Raw genomic sequence first — 22,027 nt, 5'->3', positions numbered from 1 at the left:
CAAGAACAGGTGATAATGGATATAGTTAATAGATATGAGAAGCATGCCTGTGCAGGATTTTGTGGGAAGATAAGTTTTCAACTCCCTGATTAGATGCCAAGGAGCATGATTGCTGGGTCATATGGTAAGGGTAAGAAGACGTTCAGTTTTGAAAGCAAATGCCAAACTGTCCTCCAAAACACCTGTATAATTTTGCATTCCCACCAGCACTAATTGTGAGTCCCTGGTGTCCCGGATCCTTGAGAGCATGTGGTGCTGCAGGTGCTCTGGATTTTGGCCCTTCCAGTGGGAGTTCAGGGATAGATCATTGCTCCGGTTTGCATTTCTCTGACGAAGACATGATGGGGAGCCTCTTTCACGTGTCATTTGTCATCTGCACATCCTCCTTTGGGGAGGCACTTGGTAAGGTCTCTGGGACATTTAAAATTAGCTTCTTTCTAGAGTTTCATGAGTGCTTTGTGTATTTTTGGATAACAGTCTCTTACCAAGTGTGTCATTTGCAAATATTTCCTTCCAGTTTTGGATTTGTCTTCTCATTCTCTCCAGAGTTTTGCTCTACTTTTTAATATAGGCAATTTTTAGGGGCTGGGGATTTAGCTTAGTAGTGCTGCTCCCTGCTTTGCAAGCACAAGGTCCCGAGTTTGATCCCCGGGAACAAAAAAAAAAAAAAAGGGAATTTTTATAACAGCATAATTAGATCTATGTCATTTATTTTGGTGGTTGTACTGAATGTTTCATATGGATATATCATAATTTACTTAATTATCCTTACTAATCAACCTTTGCATTTGGAATTGAAAGCAATTTTTAAAAATCAAGTTGCCTTATAACTATATCAAAAGTAAACAGAAACAAAGAGGAAAGTATTTGTGACTTCACCGGATTCATGTGCTGAAATCTAAACAGCCATGTAATAACTTTAAAGGTGAGACTTTTGGGGCAGCTCAAGCATGAGAGTGGAATTCTCCTGCTAGAATCAGCTCTCTCATAAGTGGGGCTTGAGGGGCCTTATTTGCTGCCCTGTCACACACACAGCCAGAAGGCAGTGTCTGTGAGCCAGGTCAGTGGCTCTGAAGGCACAGAACTTCCCGGCACTGTGACTGTGGACTTCCAAGCCTCCTGAACGATGATAAAGAAATTTCCATTATTTCTAAGCCACCGGTATAGGGTACTCTGCTATGGCCTGCAAGTAGACTAGGGCAGCTTACAATTCATGTTAAAAACCTCAACACTTGACAAAACACCAGTCTATCAAGAAGCAAAACAGAAGTACACTGATACACTGGCTAGTTATTTTAAGATATATTTCTTAATCTTTTTGGCTCCTGAATGCCATCGCAAATATTTAGAGACAATAAAGTACAGAGCCTCTCAGACAGTCTGGATGACTTTTCTTTTTGCAAAAATCCCTGAGTATTGATTCAAAGTGCAGCAAAAGCAAAACCACAGATAGTGTTATATAGTGTATTATTTTGCTACAGTTTCCATGAAAACGACCACAGGATGGGTGACTTAAACAACACATTATTTCTAGAAGTCTTGGAGGCCTAACATTCAAGATGGAAGGATTAGCAGGATGTTTCTCCTTACCTTGCTTCTTGTACCCAGATTCTTGGGCTGCCCTTGAAGACGAAAAATGATACACTCAGGAAGTGCAGTGTGCAGCTTGCTGCATGGGGAAAGATTGGGTAATGGGAAACAGGATGCAAAGGAGCTCAGCAGGTCATTCCCATCACTCTTTTTGGACTCAACTGTGCTTCCTTCTTGAAATGTTTCCCATTGTCTCAGCTGTCCAGTAAATTCAGTATCTTAGGGACTCTATCTCCACATGGCAATTAAACTGCAGCCAGTGCCTCGTCTTCTTCCACTCTTAAGTTTACCTTGTTTTCTTTTCAGCTTTGTGTCTCCTGCATAAATATCAGTGTTTAAAACAAACCTCAAGCTCTGTTTCTAATTCAGAAATCATAGGTAATACAATCAGGCCGCGGAATGGTTTAGTTCGTTATTTTAGAAAACGACATGGATCACATGAGGATTTGCCTTTCAGGTTTGTATTAAAAACCTGAAAGAGAATAATTATTATATATAATTGTGTCAAAATGTCATATTTTGAGGCTACTATATTTAAATGATTTAATACTAGAATATGAAACATCTAGAATATTATTTCAGTAAAGATAAAAAGCCATAAAAGAAAGAGAAGATATGTTTACCAAGTTAACATTTATGGCATATTACTTTCATTTTAATTATATTACTACTCTTCAATCTGCTGAGATAAATTTTCTAGATTCCTCCAAAAGTGTATCTCCGTACACAAATTCATATACATACACGGCTCACCCAACCAGGACAACAGGGAGACATGTATACCTAACATCTGAGATACAGGTACCTAGTTCGATACATAGGTAGATTACCTTGCCTAGAAGTAGCAACAAGTGATGAATGATTTTTCTAGAAACTGGAAGATTTGAATAATATCTTTTTAAGATGTGCCCACAAGAAAATCCATTATGTGAAAATTCAGGTCATTAGATAAATAAAGTACATCCACTTACGTTAAAAGTATATTTTAAACAACTCTTCGCCTTTGTTTGCACTATCTGCTAATACGGGGAAAATACAAAGTACATGTTCTCTGCCCTAAATTAGTTTGTATGATGTGGTTGAAGAGATAAGACACTTTACATAATGTAGCATAGATGATGGGAAGGGCTGGTCTTATTCTTTTTTCTTTTGCTAGTCATGTAATACTACAGACAAGGAAAATTAAAAAGCAAAAACCAAGAGGTTCATTGGTTCAGGGGCCACATGTGACATTGATGTTTGGCTGACGGAGTCCTGAGGCAGCTCAGGGCATCACAGGCGAGACAGAGTGTGGCTGAGATCTGATCCGACTGCCGTTTACAGCGGGTCACTCCCAAGCTAACCAGTAACCCACTAATCTGGTGATGCAATGAATAGATTAATCCATTTATGAAGGCACAACCCTAATCATCTTTTAAAGGTCAAAAGGCCCCATCTCTTACAATGTCAGTGGAGATTAAATTTCAGCTGGAGTTTGGAAGGAGACAGACTATATTCAAACTGTAGCAGGGCCATGAAGAACGTACTGATAAATTGTTATGGAGCTCAAAAGAGAAAGATATTACATTTCCCTGAAATGGATCTGGGACCTTTAATATTTCTTATTTCAAAAAAATGTTTGGTACATTTTGAACAACAATGAATACCTGAAAAATAAGTTGCCTTTCTCCAAATAATATATAGAAGTAATTGATTTAGTTTATTAATTAGTCATTATTATAAATTTTGTTTATCAATCATTGGTGCCATTAACAATTATAAGTAAGGACAGAAACACATAAAATAAAATGACAGGAACCAGAAAATTACCTTTCAAATGATTACAGTATAAGTTTCTAGGACAATTTCCAACAAAATTATTTTTTGTTATACATTCATATGTCTCTTGCTTAGGTATGACAGGTATTGTCTGCACCTGGCATAATCCTTGATCATATGCATACTTAACCTTCAGAATTAATCTCACAGGATGCTACCTGAGCTTGCCTCTTTGGCATGAAAGACCTGTGTCATTTTCTTTGTGGAACTGTGGCTCTTGAATTTCTATTATAGGTGGTGACACATCTTTCTTTTTATTTCTCTTAATGCTTTTAAATACTGTAACTTGCGTTTACCTATATGCAATTTTGGTCTTGTACATATTTTATAATCTTTAAAAATAAATTAAAATAAATTAGATTTTGTTGAAACCTAAAGCTCTTAATATTTCTCCTGGGGCTTTCCCAGTATTTTTATTTTGTTACTTTTCACTTCTGCAATTTTTCTTTTTCTTCCTCCAAGACAAATTATACCTGAGAGAATACAAACTTCATACATATTTTAAAAATGGTTTCTCTAGCAATAGGCAGTCTGTAGCAACATTTAGAAAAGTCTCTCCTTTTGCCTTTATTTTTCTTCTTGTGCATTTCCAAAGAATAGCTCATATGTTCTATTCTGAAGTGTCTTATGGAAAAGTGCCACAATGTGTCTGTATTTACTTTACTTGGGGAAAAATGAATGTGAACAAATAAACTCTATGGGTTTCTTCTCCTTGGTGAGAATATCATAATTCATCTGCAGCAGGTGCACTGCCTCAGTTCCCTGAGTCTGCAAGTGAACCAGAAATTTGGATGGAAATTGCTCCGAAACAGGACTTTCGTGTGTCTCAAGGCGGTGCATGCTGTCATCTGAGTGTGGGGCAGAAGAACATAGAGAAATATCACTGGATAGTAGAGAGACTCGAGTTACTAAAACTGACCCATGAAGAACTCAAAATTCTAATGAGATCTATAACGAGAAAGACTGAATTGATAATATTTCCGACATCGAAATACTAATTTCTAAGTAATTTTATTAATGTATTATATACTTGGGCTAGAGATGGTTAGGTACAAACTGCTGGCCTCTTCATAAAAGGAACTGTGCTAAGACTTTAGCGGTAACAAAAATATAAAACAGATACTGCTACAGCAGCTCATATGTACGTGGTCTGTATATGATTTGCTTGGCTGGGGACAGATCATGAAATTGGCATGGTGGAAATGGAATATCGTGAGAATATGTACAAATATGAAGTGAATATGTTTTGTTATGGAGTCCTTCTAATCATTATTATCAAATGTTGTGGAAATAAGTATCAAATTTACAAACTGTCATTAAATGCTGTACAAATATTCAAATCCTGGGAAAATTAGTTTTGTTATCATTACAGCCTGCTGTACAGCCTGCCTGCAGCTTAGTCATGGCTTCACCATAGTCTGTAAAATTCCATGCTTGTCTGCATGAACACACAGTGTTAACACATTTGGAGGGTGGTGCTGACCTGCTGGAAGCTGGATGGGACGCAATTCCTTTCTGGGTGTTATCTGTTTTTTAAAATTATTATTTCAACTGACATTTTTCCCTGAAAATGACAACATTTAAAATGTGAATTCTTCTGTGAATTTTCAGTAGGTGTTAATTACACAAAGTTGATAATAGTAGTTACAAGGGCAGCGTAATCTTCTATGATACCATTACTTGAAAATATCTTTCAATTTTAAATAAGCATTAAGTATCAATCTCATATTTCATTTTAATTAGCTCAAGAATCTGTTTAGGGGTATATTTAATACATTACGTCTCTCACTGATTTTTTTTTCCTTGCTTCTCCTTCAAGATTTTGTTATCTTAGCAATTTTGTTTTCTATGATATACTTCTGTTCTTATACAGCCATAAGGCATACTGCTCTTTGTTTCTTGATAAAGAGTTATGCAAAGAAAACATAAAGTTTAAAAATCATAGCTATATGGAGTGTATTTCACATGAAGATGTAAAAGCCAGACACTTACAATCTGTATTTTTTATTGAGCTCCGTTGTTTTCAGAAGCTTTTTGAAGGCTTGAGGCTTAGCCAATTCATTTCTATCAGCCTTGACTCCTTTGCCCCTTCTTGCTTGGTTGTATGCCCTTCGCTGTTAAATGCACTCATTTTGATGATTTGTTGAATTGTTTCCAGTATCTTGCTGAGGATTTTTGCATCTTATGTTTAATAAAGGGATTGACCTATAGTTCTTTGGTTTTGGTTGGATCGTTTTCTGATTTTATAATCAAGGTAATGCTAGCTTCCAGAAATAAATTTGGAAGTATTCCTTTTCTTTCAATTTCATTGAAGAATTTGAGGTGTTTTGATGTTAGGCCTTCCTAAAAGTTCTTGTAGAATTTAGTAGTGAATATTGGGACTTGGGGTTTTCTTAGTTGGTAGATTTTTTTTTAAATCACTTTTTCAATTTCATTGCCTGTTATTAGATTATTCAGGGTTTTTATATCTTCTTGGTTCTTGGTTCAGTTTTGGAAATTCATATATATCTATCTACTTCTTCTGAATTCTCCAATTCCTCAGGATACCAGTTCTCACTTTAGTTACTAATAATCTTTTGGATTTCTGTTGTATCTGCTGTGATTTCACCTTTTTCATTTCTAATTGTATTGATTTGTGTCTTTTTTCCCCCTTATTGGTAATATTGGCTAAGAGTTTATTTATTCTCTCAAAGAACCATCTCTTCAATTCATTAATTCTTTGCGGGGTTTTTGGAATTAATTTCCTTAAGTGCTGCTCTTTATAATATTCCTCACTGTACTAGTTTAGGAATTGAATAGTTCTTTTGGGGGGGCCTGATATGCATCATTAGTTTATTTATTTGGGCTCACTGTTTTTCTGATGTAAGCATTCACAGCTATTAACTTCTCTCTTTTTGCTGCTTTCATTGTGTCACATAAGTTTTCATATGTTGTACTAGTGTTATCATTTAATTCTAAGAACAAATTTCTTCTGATTCACTGATTATTCAGAGCATATTGTTCTATAATTTTCATGTATTTGTTTAATTTCTGTGGGGTTTTTTTGCCACTGATCTCCAGTTTCATTGGACTACGATCTAATAATATGCACGAAATAATTGTGATTCTTTTGCATATACTTAGGTGTGCTATGTTTACTAGTATATGGTCTATTTTGGAGAACATTCCATGTGCTATTGAGAATAAAGGATATTTTGTTGTTGGGCACACTTTATAGATATCTATTAAGTGCATTTGTTCAAAATTTCCATTCAACATTTACATTTATTTTTCACTTTGTTGATCAGTTTATTTGTGACAGTGGGGCTTTGAGTTCCCCCACTATAATTGTGTTTATGTTTTTTTGACATTTTATGTCCAGCACTGTTTGTTTTATGAAGTTGAGTGTGTCAGTGTTCAGTGCATACATGTTTATACTGCTTTTTTCTGGATTCCTACTGGATAAAATATTGTTTTCCATCCTTTGATTTTGAATCAGTTAACTTTTTATCTTAAATGTGCTTTTGTATACAGTATATCATTAGGTTGTGTTTCTTGATCCATTTTGGCAATTTCTGTCATTTGATTGGGGAATTGAGACCACGCATATTAGAAGTTATTACTGAAAGGTACTGACTTATTCCTGTTTTTGCATTATTTTCCTGTTCCTCATTACCCCCCACACACTTTTTACTTAACTGCTCATCCTGCCTGATGTATTCATCCTATTAGATTTTTTGGCGTTTCGGCGTCATTGTCTCTTTCTAGGATATCCTTCAGATTTTTTTTTGTGGTACTGGTTTGGTAGCCATTCATTCCTCAATATGCTCTTTATCATGGAAATACCTCATTTCTTGCTCAGCTTTGAAAGATAATTTTACAGGACACAGAAGTCTGTGTTACGAATTATTTTTTTCAGGGCTTGAAACACTTCACTCCAAGCTCTCCTGGTCTTTCACATTTGTGTTAATTCTAATTGGTTTATCTTTATAAGTGATTTGCTATCTTTTTCTAACAGCTTTTAGGATTCTGTCACTGTTGGACATCTGGGATGTTGCCTACAATGTGTCATGCATGGAGATGTTCTTTTTTAATCATAGCTACTTGTAATTCTATAAGCTTCACTTATCTGTTTAATTTTAAATTCTTTCCCTGTATGTGGAAAGTTTTCTGCTATTACTTCTGTAAACAGTTTATTATGCCGTTTGTTCTGTCTTCTGGTTTTTCAATAATTCCAGTTCATGTTACATTAGTCTTCTTTGCATGATCTAGCAGATGTTGGATCCATTTTTTATTTTCTCTGATTGTTCATAAAGTTTCTCTCATTAAATGGTCATCAACAACACTCCTGTCCTCTAGTTTGATACTATGTTCTCACACTGGTCACATCCCTGTCCATACATTCAATAGAAATTTTTAAAATAACTGTATTATCAAACACACACACATACAAAAATTAAAACCATTCAAAGAAGAACAATGCAAGGGGAAAAAAACTACAATAATATTCAAATACCGTAGAACTCAATCAAAACAAAACTGAAAAGCACTTAAACATTTTTCCATATAACTTACAAAAGCATCTCAAGCACCAACAAAACACCAGAGGATGTGATTTGTTTCAGAAAGATCCCCAAAACCAACATTGAACAAATAGTGATCTGGAAAAAAAACTCCAGTTAGCTAGCAGACTCCACATAAGCCAAACTTCTCCCTAATTTGTTGGTGGTCTCTCTAAAGGGAGACCTGAGACCCCGGGGAGCACCGACCTTTAAAGAAAGAACAGGAGACAGGCTGGGGGACAAGCAGCAGTTTAATTCCTCTGGCACTGTTCGACAATCACAAAGGAAAGAAGTAAGGCTTTTACACATGTAGGAAAGTGGCTTAGTTATTCTGGCTATCCTCTTTCTGATTTTAACCTCTGGTGAGAAATGACTTTAAGTGACTCATAAAAGCTAAAGGCCAATTCACAAGTCACCCGTTTCCATTCACCAATCCTGTACATCAAAGAGCACACCGCAGCCCTCTTCTTATCAGATGGTAGCAAGAGAGCAGGGCGACTTCAGCAGAGTCAAACCCACCAGCCCACCACAAACATCACAGATGTGCACAGTGAGTCTTATCTCTCTCACCACCCTAGAGTCACTGGGTCACCTTCCTCTGATCCTGGGCAATGGTTACTAAGAAAACTAGGAAAACATGTTTTTTTCCTGTGAAACTTTTACAATGTCTCTTAAAGTCTCCTGGAATTCTTTTAACAAACAGACTTGAGGAATTTCCCAGAAATGACTTCTTGATTTTCTCAGTTAACAAACTTCTTGTGATTAATTCTTACAACTAGACAACTAAATTCTACAATTTCCCACATTAATTTAAATTATGATACAGTCATATGACATGCTATGGAAACACAATCCAAGAAATATGTTATTAGGCCATTTCATCTGTGTGTATCCTTATTTACATTTTCAGTTTCTCACACCAGAGAAACTATTCAGTATTTACACGTGTGTCCTATTTATTTCACTTAAGAGCATGGCCTCAATATGCATCCATTTAGCTATAAATGGCTCTAGTTTTTCATTCTTTATGGCTGAGTAGTACTCCATTTTATTTAAAAAACACATTTTCTTTATCCAGTTTCCAGTTGATAGGCACTTGGGCAGTTTCCAAGCTTTAGCTATTACAAACTGTGCCACTATAAACATGGGTGCACATATATCCCTGTGGTATGATTCTTTTAATTCTTTTGGGAAGATACCCAGCAAGGGAATAGCTGGGTCAAATGGAACCTCTAGCCCTAGTTCTTTGAGGTATCTCCATACTGATTTCCACAGTGGTTGGACCAGTCTGCATTCCCACCAACAATGGAGAAGGGTTCCTTTCTCCCCACACCCCCGCCAACATTTGTTATTGGATGAACAATAGAATTTTTCATCTCCTGGATTTCTGTTTAGAACATTTACATAGATATTAATTCTTTGCTAAAGTGGTCATTCATGTTTTGTACAGTTTTGTTTAGCTCAGCTAACTTTTTAGTAGTGTCATCTGTAAACTCCATGATCATTTGCTTTATCTGGTATTTGCATTATCTGTTTTATCTGTTAATATGTTAATCTGTTAATTGCATCTACTTTGAGCTTACCAAGCATCTTGTTGATCTGTTTTTTATCTCCTTTATTATCCTTTCAAGTAATTCCACTGTGCAGCTTCTGATTGCTTCACCCTTGATGCCCCGTGGTTCTACTTTGGGGAAGTTGAGAGTTTTGGGTGGCATTTTTTTGCCTTGTCTTCTCATATTTCTGTTGTTTGTTTGTTTTGTTTGTCCTGAGGTCTAAAGGGGGTTATAGCTGAAATACTTTGTTGCTAGTATGGAGAGCTCTTTAGATAGTGTTTATTTTTCAATGATACATTTTGGGCATAACTAGCTACAGCCCTTTGCCTCTTTCCTGGGATCTAACCACCTCCATTAATGTGGGAGGGGAGGATGCAGTGTAATCACCTCCATACCCAGTTCTCAGGAATGGACCACAGTATTGTTGATAACACAAAGGTAACCTGGATATTGGCATACATAGGAAACCAATTAATAGCAACAACGATGTCACCTGGGCAACAGCAAGCAAATCAACAATAATTGTGGTCCGATACAAACTGGATATTGACCTACCATAAGAACTAATAATGTACCACTCTTACCCACAGAAGGGAGATCTGTAAGTATTGTATAAACACTAAGGCAAGTCAAATATTGACACAGTAAATCCCTACTAAATCGAATAAGTATACTTCCACTAACAATAGAAAGAATTCAATAGTGGTAAATATAGTTAACTATCAAAATATTAATAAGCCTTAATGACTATTCTAATAGAGGGGGTGGGAAATGGGAGAATGAAAGAAGAAACATTTGGAATATATGGAAGATGGGGAGGAGGGGAGAAAGATGAGATAAAGAATCCTATTAAAGAGTAGAAGGATATCAATGGGATTAGATAAAAGTAACACAGAAGAACAAAGAAGAAAAAAATGGAGAAATAAAGATAGAAGTATAATAAAAGGAAAATGGAAAAATAGGAGAAAAAAAGAAAAATGGAAAAAGAAAAATTATCCCAAATCTGAAAAACCAGTGAAGAAAAGGGAGGAAGAGAGGGAGGGAGGGAGGGAAGGAGAGAGAGAGAGAGAGAGAGACAGAGAGAGAGAGAGAGAGAGAGAGAGAGAGAGAGAGAGAGAGAGAGAGAAATTGAATCCAAGAAAAAAAAAATGTCTTTGCATTTTTGAATGAATGGTTTCTTTCCAGGGTCTGCAGTTTTGGAATCCAGCACTTCAGTTTTCTCCACCCAGATTTACAGCCAGTGGGGTTGTGAGGTGCTTCCCTGATCCCGAGGTGTCTCTGTCCATTTATTCCAGGCTGTGGCAATCATCCAAGATGAAACTGTCCTTGCTCCTGTTGGTAGATGGGGGAAGCAATCAGACCTTCAATCTGAGCTGGATGTAGGCAGCAGGGCCAGTGTTCAAGCAGTTCGCTGTACTTAGTGCCAACACTGAATTTCAGACTCAGCCTTTTCTGAGTGAAGGACCCTAGTTAGCAAGACAGACTCCATATTGCTGCTTGACCCACCTGCCTGCCCTTTAGATGAACTCAGAAGGAAGAAGCTTAAAAACCTCCTCCTCTTAGAAAGTCCCTTTAGAAATAACAATTAATCAACTATTGTTGTACAAATGTTCTAACAGCAGGACGTTCTGCTTCTGTACCTTTTGCTTGCTTTGCTAGTTCTATCCCATAGGGGGGCCTAGAAACTGTTGGCCTCAGAGGTGTATAAAACATGTTAGTCTCCCCCCAGTCGGGGCTGGAGTCCGATGCTCAGCTCGGGTCCCGGCCGGTGATAAACTCCTGTGTGGATTTAATATCGGTCTCTGGTTGGTTCTCTCTCACTGGGTGCAACACTGAGCATGACGCAAACTGGGCCTGGCTCCTCACCATCAGGCCAGGGCCCCTGTGTCCTTTCTCGACTGAGCATGAACTTCTCTAAGTCTAGACTGCTCTCATTCCATGACTGTCCTCCATGGCCAACTCTTACCAGGGACTGTGGCAGGGTTATCCAGGAACACTGAAGTGAAGCTGCTTTAGTTGTTCTGAGTCTCAGTCTTAAATAACAACCATCCCTTTCCAAAACGGCACCTGATTAAACATTCTCTGCTAATATGGCTGCTGCAGCACTGGATTCCTTCTCTAGCTGTTGCCTGCCCTGTGGAAGGAGTCACCTCAGAGGAAAACCCTACGCTGTTGTAGTTCACAACAGCCATGAGCCAGTGTTGGCAGCCTGGTCTGCCATTTCTTCATGGAGCTTCCAACCCTGGGGCCTTGCCTTGTGTCTGTGGAGACATATCCCTCTCCCTGGGAGCCAGGGTGACCTTCCACATTGCTTCCTTTTCTCTGCATCATGGTCCACTTCTCCAACATCGCTGTAACTTCTAATTTTTCTTTCTAATTTCCTGATACCTATTTCTCTTTTTGTTTTTCACTGAGTTGTTATTTTTGAAGTTTGTAGATTCCAGGTCTCAGAGAGGCTCAGTTTTGCTGCTGATCATTACTCTGCCATTTTGGTCCAATCTATTCCAAGTTTTAAGTTTTATTTTTCACATGTTATTATTTAATCAGTCTAAAATTTAACTTTCTGCTTAATGTAAGTTAAGGATCATATTAATTTTGTTCTGCATGTAGGTAAGCCAGTACATCATGTCATAATCCAGCCAATTCTCCTTTCATTCCTCCCTTCGTACATAGCTCTGTGTGCAAAAGTTAAAATAAAAACTTTTGAGAACCTCCATACACTTTATATTTAGATAACATGTTTTCTACTAGTAGACACATTTATTTTCTATTACTTTACCCCATAATAAAAGTATTGTAGCATAAGCAGATCTTCAATGGGTCAAAATTGACCATGGGTAAAGTAAGGACCCTTACTTGTAGACCGTATGTAAATATTTCTGAGATTATTGGCTGTACATTTACACTTTCTGTATTAGAGGAAAAAGCTCAGGCCAGGGATTTAGCTCAGTGGTTCCGGCACCTGCCGCAGAAGTGCAAGGTCCCGAGTTCGATTCCTGATACCAAAAAAAAAGAAAGAAAAAGCTCTATTATGAAATATAAGAAATAGCCTTGCATTTCCCTATAGTAAAACAATTGTCTAAAATTTTATTTCCACTTCCATGCTAAAATCAGGAACAAGACAAGGTTGTCCACCATCACCACTCCTGTTCAATATAGTTCTGGAAACATTAGCCACAGCAATTAGAAAAGAGAAAGAAATAAAAGGAATAAAGATAGGAAAGGAAGAAGTGAAACTGTCATTATTTGCTGGTAATACTTTACATAGAAGACCCAAAAAACTCCACCAAAAGACTTCTAGACTTAATTAACAGATTCAGTGGAGTAGCTGGACACAAGGTCAACACTCAAAACACAATAGCCTTCTTATACACAAATAACAGACTCACTGAGAGAGAAATTAGGGAAACAATTCCTTTTACAATAGCACCCCAAAAAAGGAAATATCTAGGAATCAATTTAACAAAGGAAGCAAAAGACCTCTACACTGAATATTACAGCATGCTGCAAAAAGAGATCGAAGAGGATATAAGAAAATGGAAAGACATGTCTTGTTCCTGGGTAAGAAGAACCAATATAGTGAAAATGGCCATACTTCCAAAACTGCTATATAGATTTAATGCAATGCCGACTGAAATTCCAACAATATATTTCACAGAACTAGAGAAAACCATCCAAAAATTCAGGTGGAACCAGAAAAGACCTACAATAGCAAAAGCAATTCTAAGCAACAGAGTCGTGGCTGGGGGTATCACAGTCCCCAACCTGAAACTATACTACAAAGCCACTGTGATAAAAACAGCATGGTACTAGCAAAGAAATAGACCTGAGGATCAGTGGAATAGATTAGAAGATGTGGAAACAACTTCAGAAATACTCAGCCACCTCATCTTTGACAAAGGAGTCAATCACCCTCAATGGAGGAAAGATAGCCTATTTAATAAATGGTGTTGGAAAAACTGGATTTCAACCTCCCAAAGGTTAAAACTAGACCCATACCTATCACCATGCACTAAACTAAGATCAAAGTGGATTAAAGATCTAAATATTAAGACAGAAACACTAAACTTGCTGGAAGATAAGTTAGGTAGAACTCTTGAAGACATTGGCATAGGAAAAGACTTTATGAACAAAATCTCAGTAGCACAGGAACTAGCACAAAGAATCAACAACTGGGATCTCATCTTATTAAAAAGCTTCTGCACTGCAAGAGAAACCACCAGCAGAGCTAAGAGACAACCTACAATGTGGGAAAAAAATTTTAGCAGCTGTACCTCAGACAAAGTACTACTATCCAGAATATATAAAGAACTCAAAAAAATCAGACCCCCCAAATTTAAAGACCCGATTCAAAAATGGGCATCTGAAATGAACAGACAATTCTCAGACAAAGTGAAAGCAGCAAATAAATACATGAAAAAAATGTTCAACATCACTGTTCATTGAAGAGATGCAGATGAAAACCGCACTGAGATTCTACCTCACCCCACAAAGCATGGCTGCTATCAAAAAATCAACCAATAACAAATGCTGGCAGGGGTGTGGAGAGAAAGTAACCCTTCTCCATTGCTGGTGGGAGTGCAGACTGGTGTAACCACTGTGGAAATCAGTATGGAGATACCTCAAAGAACTAGGGTTAGGGGTCCCATTTGACCCAGCTATTCCCTTGCTGGGTATCTTCCCAAAAGAATTAAAAGAATCATACCACAGCGATATATGTGTACCCATGTTCATAGCAGCCAAGTTTGTAATAGCTAAAGCTTGGAAACTGCCCAAGTGCCCATCAACTGGAAACTGGATAAAGAAGATGTGGGGTTTTTTTTTCATAAAATGGAGTACTAGTCAGCCATAAAGAATGAGAAACTAGAGACATTTATAGCTAAATGGATGCATGTTGAGGACATACTCTTAAGTGAAATAAATAGGACACACATGTGTAAATACTGAATAGTTTCTCTAGTGTGAGAAATTGAAAGTGTAAATAAGGATTAAAATCATTAAAATGAATAATTGATAATTTGAAATAGGAAGAAAAGGTCCAAAGGGGTAGGGGAAATGGGAGGGGAAGGGGAAAGGAAAGAAGGGAAAGGAAAAATTATGAGAAAAGGAAAAAATGGAAACAAAATCTTTGTAAATAGGGAAGGGTAGATGGGGTGAAGGGCGCACAGGGAATGGGGAAAAAATAAGAATCAAGATACATCATGTACAGGTACAAGGACCCAATGATAAATGTAAATGTACTGTATACCTAAAATGTACCAATAAAAGAATTTAAGCTAAAAAAAAGAAAAGAAAAAAAATAAAATTTTATTTCTTTAATTTTCCTCAAGTAAAATTCAGAAGAAAAATTCTATACTATGATAATACTACATAAATGCTCTTTCATTATGGTATTATATCAACCTTTCACATAGCTAATTTTGTTTCCCTAGTTAGCTTTTACTGGATTTATTATATATAATTCCATCCTATAATGGTATATTTCTTTTAATTATCAGAATGGAGAAAGTATTATATATGTAGAATAAAATACATCTCCAGTAATGAATAATCTCTAATCATGTAAGTTTCTGAATTGTCTATATATTTGATTTTTTAAATAAAGCTTTACTGAACTAAATACTTGCATGCCATATAGCCCCTAAACTTAAAATAAGAGATTCAATAAATTCCAGTGCAATAACAGAGGTGTAAAACTGTAACTATAATCAAACTTAGGTCATTTTTGTTACCCCAAATCAAAACACTCTACCCCTAGGACCATCCACTGGGTCCTCCATACCCTAAATTTCCCCATTATAGGAATTTATTTCATTTTCTTTTCTTCAATAGACCATAATCATAACAACAACACGACCCCATCATGTACAAAGTTGTGTACACTGTGTTACAGTGAACCAGAGAGCAACAACAGAAACATTCTTAGAATATAATTATCCATTTTTCTTTTTCATTTCTCTTTCTCCTTTCCTATTAAATTTTTCATATAAGGGAAACCATACGATGTACAAAATTGTGTGTCTGATTTATTTCACTTCATGTTATGGTCTCAAGGTGCATCTGTTTTCCTACAAATGTCTCAAGTTTATTTTCCTTCACAGCAGAGTAGTACTGCATTGTGTATAGATACCACGCTTTCTTTATCCATTTGTCTTTTGATGGACATGTAGGCTGATTCTAAGATTTAGCTATTATGAATTATGCTGCTATACTCATAGGTACACATATATTACTCTGGTAGAATGCTTTTAACAACTTTTGGGAAGATACACAGGAAAGAAATAGCCTGGTTAAATGGAATTTCTATTTCTACTTTTTTGAGGAATCTCCATTCTTGTTTCCATAGTGGTTGTATCATTTTACAGTCTCACCAACAATAAAAAGGATTCTTTTCTCCCCACAGAATAATAATTGGGTGATTTCTAGATGATGGCCTTCTTTCTGGGGCGAGACAGGATCTTAATGCTGTTTTAATATGCATTTCTTGAATGGCCACTGATGTTGAATATTTTTTTCATGTAATTATTGGCCAATTGTGTTTCTTCATCTGAGAAGTATAAATTTCAGATGCTCATTTTTTTTTTTTTTTTTGGTACTGGGGATCAAACTCAGGACTTTGTGCTTTTGAGATAGGTGGCGGAACCACTGAGCTAGATCCCTGGCCCAAGATGCCCATTTTTTCATTGGATCTTTAAACTTGAGGGATCTAATATTTTTGAGTTCTTTCTATATTTTAGATGTTTATTCTTTGTCTGAGGAGTAGCTAACAAAAATGTCTTCCAATTCTGTAGGTCGTCTCTTCTCTTTGTTGGTGGTTTCCTTTGATGTGCAAAAGCTTTTCAATTTAATGAGATCCCATTTGTTGATTATTGGTGTTTTTTCTTACAAAACTTGGATTTTATTCAAAAAGCTTTTGCTTACACCTATGTCTTTAAGAGTTTTGCCCATTTTGTCTTCCAGCAGATTTAAGTACTTCTGTTCTAATGCTGAAATATTTAATCCATTTTTATTTTAGTTTAGTGCATGGTGAGAGGTGTAAGGCTAAGTTCAACCTTCTGTACATGGATAGTCAGTTTTCCCAGCACCATTTGTTACAAATGGTCTTTCCTCCAGTGAAGGAATTTGGCCCCTTCATCAAAAGTCATGTAACTGAGTGTATTTGAAGTTGTTTCTATATTTTTCTATTATGTTCCACTGATCCACAAACCTGTTTATCTTTCCAATACCATGCTGTTTTTATAACTGTAGCTTTGTAGTATAACTTGAAGTCTGAGATTGTGATCCTCCCCCACCCACCCCAATCCCTGGCCTTGCACTTGTCCAGAATTGCTTTTGCTATTTTAGGTCTCTTCTGGCTCCACATGAATTTTAGTAATGATTTTTCCAGTTCTATAAGAAATGTTATTGGTATTTCGATTGGCATTGTATTAAATCTGTACAATGGTTTTAGGAGTATGGCCATTTTAACTATATTGGTTCTGCCTATCCAGGAACAGGGGATATCTTTCCATTTTCTGGTGTCTTCTTCTAACTCTTTTTTCAGAGAATTACAGTTTTCATGTAAAGGTCTTCCATGTCTTTGGTTAGGTTAATTCCCGAGTATTTCATTTTTCCTCATTCTACTGTGAAAATTATTGTTTACTTAATTTCTCTCTCATTGAATTTTTATTTGTGTAAAGAAATACTATTGGTTTGGGGGTGTTCACGTTATATCATGGCACACTACTGAATTTGGCTGTTAGTTCTAGGAGTATTTTAATGGAGTTTTTAATGTCTTCTATATAGAGGATCATGTCATCTGTGAATAAAGATAATTTAACTTCTTTCATTATCTGTATCCCTTTTCTTTCTTTCTCTTTTGTAATTGTTCTAGCTAGCATTTCAAAGACTATGTTGAACAAACTCTGTGGTAGTGCACATCCTCGTCTTTTTCCTGTTTTAAGGGGGAAAACTTTCAGCTTTTTGCCCTTATGTATTATGTTAGCATTTGGTTTGGCATAGATGCCTTATCAAATTAAGGATCCTCTATTCCTATTTTCTTGAGTTGTTTAAAATCATGACTGGATGCTGAATTTTATCAAATGAATTTTATCAAATACTTTTTCTGCATCTGTTGAGATGAACTGTCTATATATTTGATTTTTAAAAACCCTTCAAAGATATTCTGGATAAAGAATTTTCTGAAGCTGGTGACACACCCCTGCAATCCCAGCACTCCAGAGACTGAGGCAGGGCAGAAAGGTCCTGAGTTCAAGGGCGGCCTGGGATACATATGAGACTTTGTCTCTAAAAACCCAAATATAATAAATAGAGAAATAAAATTAATAGTTAATAAACATCTTGAGAACATTACTTCATGTTTTGGATTTTTAAAAATAATTTATGCAAATGGAAACCACAGAGATTTTCATAACTGTAAGAAAGTATCTCTTGGGCTGGGGATCTTGGGCTCAGTGGTTCCGCTGCTTGCCTCACAAGCACAAGGACCTGAGTTCGATCCCCGGTACCAAAAACAAACAAACAAAAAGTATCTCTTTACTCCAAAGACAATGGCTTCTACCAACAAGACTAAAGGCAAGTGCTGGTGAGAAGGTGGAGAAAAAAGAGGGCTTGCGTACTGTTGGCAGGAATGTGAAGTATTATAGCCACTGCATAAATCAGCATGGAATTCCTCAAAACATGAAAAATAGAACTATCATGTTATTCAGCAATCCCATTACTAGGTACATATCTACAGGAAATGAAATCAGTATGTCAAAGAGACAGCTGCAGTGCCATGTTGATTGCAGCACTGCTGTTTTCAATAACCAAGAGATGGAAACAGCCTAAATGTCCACCCATTCACGGACTGATACAGATGTGGCACATATACAGCACAGAGTACTGAATATACTAAAAAAAAGTATACTTTCATTCAGCCATAAAATACATGCAATCCTGTCATCTGCAACATGGATGGATCTGGAGCACATTAAGGTAAACGCAATGTGTGAGGCACAGAAGATAAAACCACGTAGTCTCTCTTATGAGAACAGCTGAATAGAGGTTGATCTCAATGAGTTAGGAGAACAGTACTCACCAGAGAGTGGGGATAGGGGCTGGGGAGAAAAAAGCCTGTCAGCTGGTACAGTGCTATATCGTTTGATGGGAGGTATACCTCGTGCTGTTCTATGGAGCAACAGGGCAAATACAATGGCGAGTAACCCAAAGTATAAATAAGGAGCAACATAAAACCTAGACAATAGGAAGTAGGGACAGGGAGGTTTCTCGAATAGGAAGTGGATGAAGAGATGGAGGAAGAGGGAGGGAAGGAGTGAAAGGAAAGGGTATGCAAAAGGAATGCAGATGTGGCAGGTCCATGTACCAACCATGTGGAGGAATGTGAACAGTATACACTGCGAATGCATACCAATAAAAGAGAGACATGCACTACACACTGCAAACTAGATAGAAGAGACAATTTTGAAAGTACTCAAAGAAATGACAAATGCTTGAGACAGGTATGTTTAATTTGACATTTGTGTACATATGTATCACATGTTCCCCATTAATATATATAATTTTTATGTGTTTATGTAACAGTCAATGTAAATTTAATTTAAAATTAAAAACAAGAGTCTAGTTGTACTAGTCCCATGTTTTCTCATGGCAATTGAGAGAATTTTCAATTTAATAAATGTCAGCAAAAAAGTGAAAGTTCCAGATCTTAGTTTTAAATCAGAAACTGGACATTCCGTATGAAATTTTCTAGAGAGCAGTGAACTCCGTCTCTAGGCAATTCATCTAGTTCACTGAACACATTTGCTTGCATTATTATTTGGGGGTGATACTAGGGGTTGAACCCAGGACTTTTGCACAGCCAAGCCTTAATATTTTTAGACTTGTGATTCACCTGCCTCAACTTCCTGGAGTTCTGGGATTATAGAAGTACACCACCATGCCTAGCTCACATTATTTCTTTTTAAATAACTTGAATTGCTCTAGTTAGCACGGCAGAAACTTGTGGCTAAATTTTAAATTGAACTAAAATGAAAAAAACTTGACAATGCTGTTTCTCTATAACACTAGCCGCATTTTAAAGTGCCGATCCACACATGGCTCATGGCCTCTGCAGGGAGCAGTGTGGAAGACAGCCTCACTGGCCATGCTTCTGAAGAGATGAGCGTCACTGTGTTCTTCCACCAGGACTCTGACCGAGACACAGTAAACTGATGGTGAAAATCCGCAACCTTTTCAGTAGCATTTTTTAATCAAGAAAGTGACAAGATGTTTTAATTTCCAAGGTGACTGTCTCACAGATTTAATTCCAATTTTAGGTAAAATATTGTTCTTTCAAATACAGACCATTTGCTGCTATTTTTCTTTATTTTCATATTAATCTAGAGTGTATTAATGTTGAGACATTGGCTGTGATAACTATTTTTGCGGGTTAAATGGTTTCTTTTAACCTATATTCTACAGTCATTCTTTTATGAAAAATAAAAAAGAAAAAAATAATTTTATGATTTCATTAAATGTTTAGTTTGCATGTAACTAGGGATAACAGGAAATAAACCAGTATTGTGAAATTTAATAAAGTTTATTCTTAGCTAACTGTGGAGGAATCTTTTCTTTTTCTGTTGCTCATATTTCTCTCTACTTATTTGAAATTTCCCCATTTGGAATGCCTGGTCTTTCAAATTTTCTCCTACTTCTGCACTGAGGGATTAGCTTCTTTTTTGTTGATCATAAGATCCATTTGACAAAAAGTGTTGAGCCAGGCCTGTCTCCTGAATAACACCAACCTGTGTTTCTGTACCAATTTTAATCACATTCTTCAGATGTCAGAAGTCTCTGTATTGCACTAACTGGATGCATTTTTAGGTTCTGCAGTCACACATAAGCTGTAAATCTATACAGCCCCAGTTGTGGTAACAGCACACAGGCAGGCAGCGAGCGTACACTGCTTGGAGGCAGCTGAACACCACAAAATGCCAGGGCTGTGTCTTCCAGAAGTACATGGCACAAATAAGTAAGTGAACACAAAAATGAACACACAAAACACCATGCTGACTCCTTCAACTATTTAGTACTCCTAATTTTGCACAATTCCGACATTAATATAAGCTGATAATGATAAAATGGTAAACTACTTAAAATATAATTCATGTTTTCAACTGTTAGAATAGTTTTGACAGTAAATAGATTATTAAATGTACTTTCCTCGGATCCAAAAAAATTATATTCTAGTCTAAGGAAATTGTTAAGGATATATAAAAGATTTAGCAATAAAAATTTTCGTAGCCGCACTTTATAATTTGAAAAGAGTAGGAAGAAGTAAATACAAATGCAAATAAAATTAACACATAAAGATGTATAAAAAGCAGAAAGTTATGAAAAGTATTAAAGGGCTGAAAATAAAATGTAACTTATTGAGCATGTGTATCATACACATAGGAAGATTTTTTTTAAGTTCTTTCAAAGTTAATCTATACATTCAATAAAACTTCAATTAAATACCCATATGATTTTTCATACAATTTTATAAACTGTTGTAGGATTCAAATGTATCACAGACAAGTAGAAATTCTCTGGATGAATAAAGAATCCAAACTAACAACTGACTTTTGATGATGGTGGTTGAACTGAAGGGCTTATTCCACCAAATGTCAGGATGTCTTTTTATAGATTGTATCATTTATGATACTGTGATAATGATGTGAAATTGTACTACACTCGCTGGACTTGTGCAGGGGACCATAATCTTGATTATGCCCAAGGCAGTCTGTGAAGAGTTAACCCCACAGTTGGCTTGTTTATAGAAATGAGCCTGGCCGAAGCCTGTGTGGCAAGATCAGAGTAAGTCGCACCCAAGTTCCATTCCCATAACTAAAACCTTCTTGCTAGAAGGACAGTGTACTAATTACAACCATATATTTTGTCTTTCCTTTTCCTAATTTGAGAATTCTTTGCCTTGTCTTTATGAGTCTTGCTTACATTAATTTCCCTAGAAACCGCACAACTGTGGATCCTCACATGTATTCCTGCCCTTGCACGTTGCTCACCTTCACCCCAATTGGTTGGAAGGACCAGCACCTTTGTCGGTTGCCCTGACACTGGTTGTTCTGCACCCTGCTTTTTTTCCTAGTTCTGTCTTTTAGTGCATTTTCCCCTCTGGCCTGTGTCATACACTGGGCAGGAAACTGTAATCTAACTGTAGGAGTCTCCAGTAGACTTGTATAAGATTTATATATGCATATAAACAATTCAAGGAATAGTCACTCAGAAATTAATGATTATCTGTTTATATCGAGGGTTGCTAGCGATTTCACTTCCTTTTATTCATCTCTAACTTCTCAATCTGTTTACATTGCTTATATAATTTAAAACTTAATGAGATTCTATTTTTATTTGTTTTCTGGAAATCCTTACCTTTTGTAAGAATTGGCATGTGAAAGCTGTTACTGTACATGCAATGCATTCCTTTGTACGAATCCCAGAAAAATCACTGGCTTCGTTCTCTTATCCTGGGTTTCCCTGCCGGGA

Source organism: Heterocephalus glaber, unplaced genomic scaffold (genome assembly GCF_053883595.1).
Source record: "Heterocephalus glaber isolate CG9 unplaced genomic scaffold, H.glaber_assembly_v1.0 deba00001737, whole genome shotgun sequence".
NCBI classification, from domain to species: Eukaryota; Metazoa; Chordata; class Mammalia; order Rodentia; family Bathyergidae; genus Heterocephalus; species Heterocephalus glaber.
The sequence above is the reverse complement of the archived record's forward strand: the minus strand, read 5'-3'. Positions refer to the sequence as shown.